At 43.3% G+C, this 11372-nt stretch overlaps 1 protein-coding gene across 5 annotated transcripts in view; it reads right to left on the reverse strand.

Moving 5' to 3' along the window:
• The window catches only part of LOC109963241 (leucine-rich repeat and fibronectin type III domain-containing protein 1-like protein), a 242384-nt gene extending 232093 nt beyond the window's left edge, over nt 1-10291 (reverse strand). For all 5 annotated transcript variants that reach the window (XM_020605601.1, XM_020605602.1, XM_020605603.1 and 2 more), the window contains exon 1: nt 8921-10291. The gene's annotated coding sequence lies outside the window, so the exon portion shown is untranslated. The remainder of the gene's footprint in view (nt 1-8920) is intronic.
• Between the last annotated feature and the right edge of the window lie 1081 nt (nt 10292-11372).

The following is an 11372-nucleotide window of genomic DNA, read 5'->3' on the forward strand; positions in this document are numbered from 1 at the left end:
CACACACACACACACACACACACACACACACAGCTCTGCAGCCCTCATGTATTTCTGTCTGTATTTCAAGTCTTTTTATCCCAGAGGGAAGTGACACACATAGACACACACACACACACACACACACACACACGCACGCATAATGAGAGACAAGAGGCTGGCTAGCAGCAGTTTAACACCACACAAGAGACAAACAGCACCGTCAGGGACAAAATACACTGGGTTTATTAAGTTTGTTTTAGGGCTGCTGACTAAGAAATTACTTCTTTATCAGTTCTTAGATTTCTTCTGATTAATCAATTAACTGTAACCCATAGAATGGCAGAAAGTCATGGAACCCTCCCAGTGCAAGGTGACATCTTCAGATGTCTGATCCAAACACACATTCTCCCATAGACACAGATGGTTTGACATTTTTGCTTAATAAGTGACTTACAAACCAAAATGTTTGGCAATTAGTTTCCTGTCGATTGGCAAATGAATCAGTGAACTGTTTTTGCACTGCTTAGTTTGATCTTAAGTTACCGGGGGACTCCCCATTCACAGTCTGCTTTATTCTCAACATTTCTAATGTAATTTCTCAATCCGACAATGATTAAACACACACACAATGTGTTATTGTGTTTAGTTCCCTTAAATCGTACTGCACCATCCATCAGCAAGCCGTCAGATATGACCGTCAACTTGAAAAGACATGAGAGATAGGGAGAAAGAGGCAAGACATCAGAGAGACGGGCAGAGGAAGAAGTCACATAACGAGAGAGTGAAAGAGGACGAAGGGCAGGATGGGGAAGAATAAGAGACAATGAAAGAGAGATAAAGAAAGTGGTCAACAGCGGCAAGGAAACAAAGACAGAACGAGATGTGATGAGCATTAGATCAATGTCCTACTGAGATTAGCGTGCTGGCGTCCATATTGAATTTACACTAGAATTGTGTTTGTCATGTGTCCTCACACCGCTGGGTCTCAGGGGCTCCACACCGCCTCATTTTCAATTTAAACTTGATGCATTTTACCATTTTCTCATGAATCCCTGAGCTGTCAGATGACACGTGAAGGCCCAGTCTGGTGGCAGGATGGAAAAAAGAAACAAGCCCCTTATTATACTTCAGAGTTATCTGCTCAGGTTAGAGTGGCTCTTTGCCATCCTGCAAGGCACAGAGGAAAGACAGCAAAGTTTTATTTGTAAAATTCTACAAACAACATGGAGGTGGTCTAACAAGTCCAAACTAGTTGATTGTTATAAACTGTTGGGCCCATTTTCAGTTATGTATTACAATGCTGGACTCTCACAAGGAAGAACAGCACAATATGTTTAAGGTTCCAGTGTAGGCCAAACTAACTAACCAACATGGAGTACTGACACTTTTACACAGACAAATCTCTAGGTTCTGCTTCTGAGCCAGTCGTTTGCCACCAATGTTAATTAAGTCTGACAAAGCAAAGAAACTGCGATGCCTTGTACGGGCAGAAATGTAGGTCACGCTTTTGTGGTCTATTTTTAAAAAAGCTTCATCACAACAATCTCTTGAGAAAAGAACTTACAAAAATAAACTAGAGACAAAACATGAGGAGGAGAGGTGAAGAAGAAAGTGTCCTGTTTCACAGTATTTGTGGATCTTACAGCACTGCGTAAAAGAAAAAACAGCAACCAGATCAGACTGTAAATCAAAATCCAAACCTACAGTAGGTCTATGGGAAAGAATCACTTAAAATAAATTTACATTGTTTATTGAAATTTCTCCCAAAGCTCTGTGCTGCAGTAAATTTAAGTTTTCTGCTGCAGTAGTGCTGCCAAAGAAAGAGCTCAAATGAAATTGTTATAACTTCTGATTTCCAGATACAACATGGTTTAAAATATTTGATATTGTTATCCAGCCCGTTATGGGGTCGACTCTGTCATCACAGTTACACCTGTTGGGACAAACACCCAACAGAATCTTCACATGCAGAATTCAGCAGATGCATTTTACAGGTACAAAGATAAATGCCAACGAATGCATGTCGAGCAGAATTAGAACCACCCTGGACAGGAGAACATGCAGACTCCACACAGAAAGGCCCCGGGTCACCTTCCCGCTGTGAGGCGTCAGCGCTAACCACTGCGTCACCATGCCGCCCTCATAAATATCAATCAAAAATTTTTTTTCTTTATTTTGAATTGCCCAATTATTTAAATACTTATTTTTAAAAAAGGCCTGCATGGTACATCATTTTGTAAACGTGATTCAAATCCCTGTGCGATCTCACGTGACAGTGATTCTGCTGTGTTTACATTAGCAGGGAGGTGCCTTCCAACAAACCAAGCGCTCCCTTTCCCTCCCTAATATGCATTACAAAAACAGGAATGTGTTACATCATGTGATGAGCGGTAGACAGGAAGAGAAGACTGAAAAACAAATCCAACATGTTTGACACTGTGAAGGAAAACAGCAGAATGATTGTCACGTGAGTCTGAGGTTGCACAGGGATGTAAATCATGTTCATGATATGATTAATCATACAGCCCTACCTATAAATTATAATTGTGCCATGATGCTTTAGCAACATTGTTTATTGAAACATCTTATACAGATGTGAGTGGTCTAGCGTTTAAGTTAAATATTGTGTCTTCACCTGTAGTGCACCAGCAAGAAATCTCCTCCTGAACCAGTTTCTGCAATGAAAGAAATGTAAAAGAGACTGAATTCAGAGTCCAGGCAGGGCAGACAAGCTTGGTGGGTGAGTGGACAGATGGCTGGAGAAACAGATGGGGATTGAGGGTATAGCTCTAGGCTGGGAGATTAAGCTACAGATTAATTCTTCAACCAGACAGGATGCAGAATTTCACTGGAATGTCAATCACACATTATGATCTAGATATTGGTTACAGCAACGTTTCCACATGACAGCTTGCAAAGCTCAAAACAACCTAATTTCCAAAGCAGGAAAATAACTTCTTTTTTAACAGAGCAAAGCTCAAAGGAAGCTAGGAGTGCCTCAGACAGTTTGGTCTCTTTTCTGCCGAGCAGGTCTAATCATAGATGTGCCTGATGGTGGCCATGGTGCCAGTTGAATTACCAGACACTGTGGCTGCCAATGAAATGTGAAGTCTGAAATCATTTCAGTGTCTAAAATAACCACAGCACCTCCAATTTAGACCCTAGATACGCAGAGCTGCTTTTCACCTTGTGTAATTCTTTTTCATTTGTGGCCATTTGGCTGTTTCACTTCACACTAGTTTCAAAGCCAAGCACAGGAAGTTTAAATGGTAATTATGGTTAACAGATCGACCGGGTGGAGACTATGATCGCATCCAGGCCATATGTCTCCATTCAGCACCTTTGAGGTTCCTCAACTGATTTGGTTTCACAAAGAAGTGACACAACTCTATATATCAATGCAAATGTGAAAACGAATGATCATTAAAAGATGTAGTACTACAGCAATTAATGAGAGTTAATTCTACAAATGGCTACTTTATCAGTGAAGTAACTGAAATATACCTTTGCCTTGTGCTAGTTTCAGTGTTTGTTGTTTTCATCTGAATGAACCTTTTTAAATTAAATATTTAAGGGTTGTTGGACTGTTGGTGAGACAAAATTAGGAATTTTAATATGTAATTTTGCAGTCTGGTAACTGGTGATAGACATTTGTTATTATGTTTGCATTTTATAAGCAACACCACTGAACAGTCAATCAAAATATAATGAGAAGATTAATCATGAGTGTAAATAATTGGTAGCTGCAGCCCTAAATAAACACTTTGCTATAAACCATTGTCAACTTGCACTTCATGGATGTAGAAGGCGTTGAGGCTCTTTCAACAGTCTGGTCTTTTCTGTGCTTTCTGGCAAGTGAACATACAGCAGCCAACGAATGTGTCATAGGTAGAAGAAGATGGGAAACAGAGCGGCGTGCTGGGACTACGTGTGGGGGTGGGGTGGGCTTTCTCTCTCTGCTAATGGGATGTGAGGCACATTTTAATGCTCTTCATATGATAATACAGTAGTCACCACAAAACAATGCATTGCTCCACTCACATTAATACACTTCACTCTTACTTGTTCTGGCACTGGGTGGCTTGCCACCTGGCTGAGTCTTCTCATGCCTGTCTGGCTTTTGTCTGCCTCCCCGCCCACCTGCCTTCCTGTTGCCTTTAGAAGTCAGTCTGCCTGTCTGTCTTAGAAGTCTGTCTGTCTCTCTGGTTGCCTGTCTGCCTCCTTCTACACCAGTCTGCTGGTTCATATTATATCCTTCCTGCCTGCCTACCTATCTAACTGCTTATCTGCCTAGCAAGCTTCTGCAACTGTGTTATAATAACAGGTACACAACTTTCCATCTTCTTTCAGAATGCTCTCTGACAGTGGACCTGTGACCCACACTAGAATTAGGAAATCTGTTGCAGCAGTAATTAAAGTTGTCTTGATTCAGAATTGACCCAAAAACATGTAACACAACATCAACTTAGTTCTTTCCCTTAAAGCTACAGTATGTAACTTATGGTAGCATGAACCTTCAATCCAACTCACTCTGCCTGTCAGGAATCGGCACGTGCTGCTGCCGAAAAAGTTTTGGTGAACTCAATTAAATGGCCAGACGAGGATACGTGACTAACCGTCTCTTTAATAAGAGCACAACGCAGAACAGGAAAACAAGACAAGACACGGCGTAACACAAAATGCACTTCAGGTCAGTACAACAGTCCAAGATCAGAGCCAGCAAACACATACATCAAGGGAATCCAAAACGCGCTGTCCAAAGGTAAGTCCGTTAAGCCGATACACATAGAAGCAGTCCTGGTTTAAAGGGGCAGGCAATATACGGTGGTCCAAAACAGAAATCCAGGGTCTGATACTGAGACGTCAGGCAGGAAGAAAGGCTGGAAAGTCAGAGCTAGAACAATCTGGCAGCGTCCTGGTGGGAGGACGCTGCCTAAATAGAGGTGAAGAACAGGTGCAAAGAATAAGGAGCAGGTGAAACTAATGTGAGTGGTTATTAAAGTAAAAAGACTGAAACTGAGGTGAAGCAAAAACAGGAAGTAAGGTCAAAATAAAAGCCTGACAGGAAGCAGCAGAACCGAATCATGACACTGCTCCACCCAGTGCTCCCTCTCCCTGCTCCACTCAGCTCTACTACGACCTGCTACGCTCCACCACGCTCTTCAGATACTGATGGTATACATTTACAATAAATGAGAATGCAACAAAACTTATTGATCAAAGAGGAATAAGTCAAAATCTCTCATGAGTTAGAGAGGTCAGTCCTGCTCAAAATCTTTTAAAAGCTAAAGTCTCTGCACTGCTGCCAGTGCTGTTCAATGAGTCTGGGTCACAGGAGGCTTCAACAGCACCTCTCCACATTATGACACGTTTTGGAGCAGATTTCTACAACACAAAAATTTGAAAAAAGTTACACACTGTAGCTTTATTTCTTCAAAATCTTAAAAAAATACAAATTTAAAAGCGATTTCTTGAAGCTTTCTCAGCTTGTGATACTGGTCCTCAAACCACTGCAACTTCAAATGTGCTCTCTTAGGTGCTCAGGGCAATGCTTCTTACATCCACAGTAGCTTTCATTCAGTCTAATCAGGCTGAGTAATGAGTCTGAGTTTTACTTTAGGAGGGGAAGCACTGTTTCCTAAAACATCACATAGTGTTTTAGAAATACACACAACCTTAGACAAATAATCTAAGATAGTAACTAGTAATCTCTGATCAATTTATTTGGATCCTGATCCCAGGTAAAGTCCTTTATCTGTATCCTTTATCAATACTTACATTTAAAAAACTTCACTGAACTATGTTTCTGACACAGATGTAAACTACTAAATCTGACACACCTTATTTTTCACAAGTTACATGATCCAGAAGCTGAAAGTATGATGATTCATCCATCCATCCATTATCTATACCGCTTATTGGTGAATAGGGTCACATGGGCCTGGAGCCAATCCCAGCTGACACTGGGTGAGAGGCAGGGTCCACCCTGGACAGGTCACCAGTCTGTCACAGGGCTTACACTTACAGACACCACAACCACACACTCACATTCACTCCTAGGGCCAATTTAGAGTCGCCAGTCAATCTAAGATGCATGTTTTTGGCCTGTGAGAGGAAGCTGGAGCACCCGGAGAGAACCCACGCAGGCACAGGGAGGACATGCAGACCCCACACAGAAAGGCCCCGGATCGGCCAGGGCTCAAACTTGGAACCTTCTTGCTGTGAGGCAACAGCACTAACCACCACACTGCTGTGCTGGCTATGGTGAGTCAATGCATTAAAATATGACACAATATACCATGTGTGAGTAACTGGCAGAATGTGACTCCTGAAATTTAAAGTGAAGCAACCCACCAGAGAGAAAATGGATCTCTTGCTGTACTGTACACTGGGGCAATAGACAGTTCTCTAACTCCACAAAAGCTCTGGCTGAGTACAGTCACTAATTTGTAGACAATTTGTAGATTAGTGTTAACAATACACTGTGCCAATTTAACAGGTACCCCAGCTAAAATGAGATGCTGCCACCTGAATGTTTTGTATAGTGTTCTTTGCTAATGACAGTCACTCAAGGCCCACATATTTTCATTTGTAAGATACAGTGGAGTTCTGGCTGTGCAGCCACTGTGGCTGTGGTAAAGAGCTCACTTCATTGATTCTTCTTCAGATAATCTCTTCTTAATTAACCTTCTCTCCAGGGGGAGGTCAGTGGTGAGGGTCGGCTAAAAAGAGCAACTCTGAAGGTGATAAGGATTCAATGCCTTGCTCAAGAACACCTCAGGAGGGGGCATGTTCACACCATGGACAGTTCAAATCTGCAGAACATTCACTACTTCAACCTACTATTCTGCAAGTTCATTTCATCTCATGTGGTTGGGAAAAGCAAACACAATCACAGACACAAGCTGATGGAACTAAGACCTATCGCTGTGTCCAGCTGCTGTGCACTAGACACTGATACCCTCTCAAATAAAAAGAAACACAACCTAACTGTATATGCGCTGCATGATAAAACTGTGTTACATTTTCAAATGATCCTCAAATTATACCCGTTATATTGTACAGACTTATCAGTCCTTGGAAAATGGTGAGTGCTCCTATAGTACTCATCATCTGAAACTGCAGTCAGCATCTGCCCATGACTGTGTAGCTCAGTCAGTAAATCTGGAGGCGTTCTCCACAATCCTATGTCAGATCTCAGCCATAACATCATATGTTATGTATATGGAACTCCCTGAGGTAGAAAACCTATGTAGGAGCTCAGTGTGAGGCTGACACTATGTGGATGTGCTCCATGGTTCTGAACCATCTAGATGCAGTAGGCACCAGGCATCAGACCACTAAAACAATGCCATAGGTCATTGTGTTTTGAACCCACATCCTGTCTCTCCAATGTCCTGAAAACTTGTCAAATCTGATCCCTGAGGCCAGTTTCTATTGCCTGCTCCTGGTCCTGATTTTCACGTATCTTGTTTTAATCAATCCATAAACTGTAGCTATGTGGAGCCATGTGGAGCTGTCCATGGTCCTGACAACATGGGGGAGCTCACTAAAGAACCCAAACCGTGCCGGAGCTCTCCATGGTCCTGAGACTTCCTAGGACTGTAGTGCAACCAAACTCTTTCCGTGGTACTGAACCCCTGAGGTGCTCTCCATGGCCCTGAATCCCTGTCAAACTGTCAAGAGCTATCCACAAACAACAAACACTTTGTTCAGGCATCTGTGGAGATATTTTCGGACAGCCCTTTGAAATAGAAGCTTTCCCCAGGTGAAGCTGTCGATAGTTGCTAAATACACCCTGATTCCTTGGAGGAAATCGTCTAACCATCTTAAAAATAACATAATTTAGCCTGATTTAATCATGTGTGTTGCTGGTTTCACCTGGATGTTCTGGCTGCATAATGAAATGAGTTATGATAAGTCCTAGCAGTCCTTTCTGTCATAGTGTCTCTTTCTTTCTAGCAGTAGAAATGAAGATCTGCATATGCTGGGTACAGTTATGCAACATTATGTCTAACCTGTACCCTAAAACAACACCTTAATGCCACTTCTCAGTATTATTCAGCCCTATTTCTCCCTCTGCGCCTCTTCTTTACTCCCCTCACTCCCACCCTCCTCTCTGTTATCCTCACTGCGATCTCCCCTCCTCTGCACCCCTTGTTTAAAGCTCTCTGGTCCTTCCCTTTCCTCCTCCACCTTAACTCCATCACTTGTCCTCTACTGCTCCTTCTTCTCACTTCTTTCCTTACACCTTGGCCCTTGACTCTCTCCCTCTTTCCTTTCCTTCATCCCTGTATCTTTTTCCTCCCCATTCTCCTAGCCTCCCCTCTTGAATTCTCATGTCCTAGCCTCCTGCATAATACATGTGGCTGTAACGCTTGTCAACTGGAGCGGCATGATGAGGCAGCTTTAGAAACACAGAGCGACAGCGCTAGAAGGCGAGAGCCCCCCCTCACCCCACCACCAAAAAAGGGGCTCTTTTACTGCACTCCCACACGTACACGCGCAGAAGTCTAACAGACACGCACGCACACATTCCCATGCTGGTACGGCGGGGCTGCCAACCTGGCCAATGCTTCGCAGCACGCAAATGAGACGTTACCATACCATTTAGCCCTTCACCGCCTGAACAACCAGAGTACTGGCAAAAGCGCAAGTGCCGGTGTGCTAGGTTTTGGAGATACCCAACTAAACTGTCTGTAGCCTAAGAGGACGACAGAGTGCACGAACAGTGCCAACACAGGCGCAAAAAGAGAGCACTCACACACAGAGCGAGGTTATGGCAGAGCCGAATCAGATTACAGCGGTGATCCATTTTCTGTGCGCTAAGAACGAGCCTGGCACCCCCGTGGCACAGAAAGCATCAACTGTAGAGCAGAGCTCGGTCCCAGCGCCATCTCACACCCTGCATTATTAACAGCAGATCAATCTGCCTTACCTTCATCGATCCCCAGCTCCTCTCCTCTTGTCTCGTCTGTTTTCTCCAGAATCCCTTCTTCTTCCTCTACCGATCCGTGCACTAATGGGTAAGTTAAATCAGAAAAAGCCCCAAAATGCTTTAAAAAGGTTATCAGGCTTATCCCAATTCCTGGTCTCCTCCACTGCACGACTCCTTTTCCACACGAGGAGGGAGAGGCTATCTTGGTAGTTTTCTGCTGCTGAAGAAACGTGAGCGTGTGTGTGGGACCGGACAGCAGCAGAAGCAGCAGCGGAATTACCAGAAGAGACGTGCGCGCAGTAGAAATAAAAAGGGGTTGAACGGGGAAAATCCAGGTGCCGGTGGTCTAACCGTGCAAACCCACGAGAGGCACTCACGCAGAGATAGATCGTCAAACGCTGAGTGTGGATGAAGGGGTCAAATCCTATCCTCCTCCCATCCGCCTGCCAAAGCCCAATTACTCCAGTAAGGTATTTAAAGTAATAGGAAGGTAAGAGCTCGAGAAGTCCGTGTAAAGGTGCTGCTTCAGTGAGACATCAAGCAGGAGAAAGTGATGTCGGGAGGCTAAACAGCTTTAAATCCAAAAACGTTCACCTCAAGTCCCGGTGGAAATCCGTGCCCAGCTCCGGTTCGTGGTCCACGACACAGATACTATAGGAAACTACACCTACCAACATCAAGAATGTCCTTGAGTGGAAATAACCTTATCACTTAACCAAGCATTCGTTTGTATCTAAGAAGGGCCGGTGTTCCCCAACACATGCAGCCTGTTCAACAAATAAAACAATCTCAATCCTAGAACATTCAGCTCAGGTGTCTCCATGTGAAAGCTGCCGGTCTTTATCTTTCCCCAGAGCAAAGGAACACGATGAAATCCCGGTAGCCTTAATACAGGTCCGGGCGGTGTCCGGCTCCGTCCTTCGTGATCAATAATAAATCGCACAACCGCCAGCAGACTCTGAAAATCCACCGAGGAACCCTGGAATCATTTTAGAGAAGAAATACAGTTTTAGTCTTGTAGTAATTATTGAAACTCTACTTTCAACAAGCTAACATTTCGGGTGGCGTTAGTAGAGGCTTGCAGACCCGCAGCACGCTGTGCGCAAAGAAAGTCGACTATTTTTAGAGGGGAGAAATCACCCTGCCGTTGGAGACCGCTGATCCGGAACGTCACAATGACGGTCACATTTCCTTCTCTTTCGGTTAATTCGTCCACTACATCCCTCCGGTTCTTCGTTGGCGGCTGCTGCTCGAGAAATGTTGTAAAAGACGGTTCAAGTTTGAATTTCAGCCTCAGATTCCAGAACAGGATTCCCGCCGTTCGGAGGCGGCTGTAGGCGCACGAACCTGAGCGGGTGGGGATGTTCCAACAACATGACACACCCATACAGCTTATCTATCTATTCCAATCCCTTTCTCTGTCTCACATAGATGGATAGATGGATGGGTAGATAGATGGATGGGTAGATAGATAGATAGATAGATAGATAGATAGATAGATAGATACTGATCTAACCCTGTTCCTCTTTAAGGGAAAGATCAAGACGTGTGTTGTACTGAAAACGGAAGTATGTGCTCATTGCATGTGAAAGATGTTAGCACACATGATGTTCTTTGATGTGAAAAGAAAATACTGAGAGTCCAGAGTAAAAAAACTGCTACTGTGTCTGAATGTGAAGATGATGGAGTCATCTCAAGGATGGAGTTCAGCCAAGCAGAACATGTGAAGAAAAAGCAACAAAAGCAGCAAAGGTGTCACATTTCTGACAAGTCAGCATCCTGGTGTCAGTGCAAACGTGTCAGTAATTATTTATATACAGTAGTACCAAATCAATTGTGTTCATTTTACCAACTTACTAAGGCCCTGCATACCTAAAGCCAATACTGTGGGATCCTTTAACAATGACAAATAGATATAAAACCTATGTAATGTTTAATCAATGACTGAAAAAGTAGCAGTGAGAAGGTTTATGACTCCATTTCTCCAGTGTGCTTGGTACTGGAAATCACAAACAAATCCTCAGCCGACGTTAGCTTCAAATGAATGTGTCAAGAAAATACATAAGTGCAGCCTTCACTTGTTTCCAAATGGAGGAAGGTTATGTATGAACCTATGAAGATGAACATACTAGAATATGAATGTTGTGCTTTGCTGTGTTCATTTCATGCCAATCATCATGTTCACCGACTGACTATTAACTTTGATTAGCATAAAGTGAACAGAAACACATCTACTGCGTTTTAGTGTTGGCAGAGAAAAACATTTTAAAAACAGATTTAATAATGCAGTGCATACCTGTTGAGGTTTGTTGTTGATTTAGATTTGTAAAGCTTTGTCACCATCATTTGTACTTGACAAAAACAGCACAGAACACTTCTGGAGATAAGAAAAGCAGATACTTTAGGAATCATGCCATGATTTTAGTCACAGCCCAGGAGGAAGGTGTTCAAG

The sequence above is a fragment of the Monopterus albus genome, unplaced genomic scaffold (genome assembly GCF_001952655.1).
Source record: "Monopterus albus unplaced genomic scaffold, M_albus_1.0 scaffold71.1, whole genome shotgun sequence".
NCBI classification, from domain to species: domain Eukaryota; kingdom Metazoa; phylum Chordata; class Actinopteri; order Synbranchiformes; family Synbranchidae; genus Monopterus; species Monopterus albus.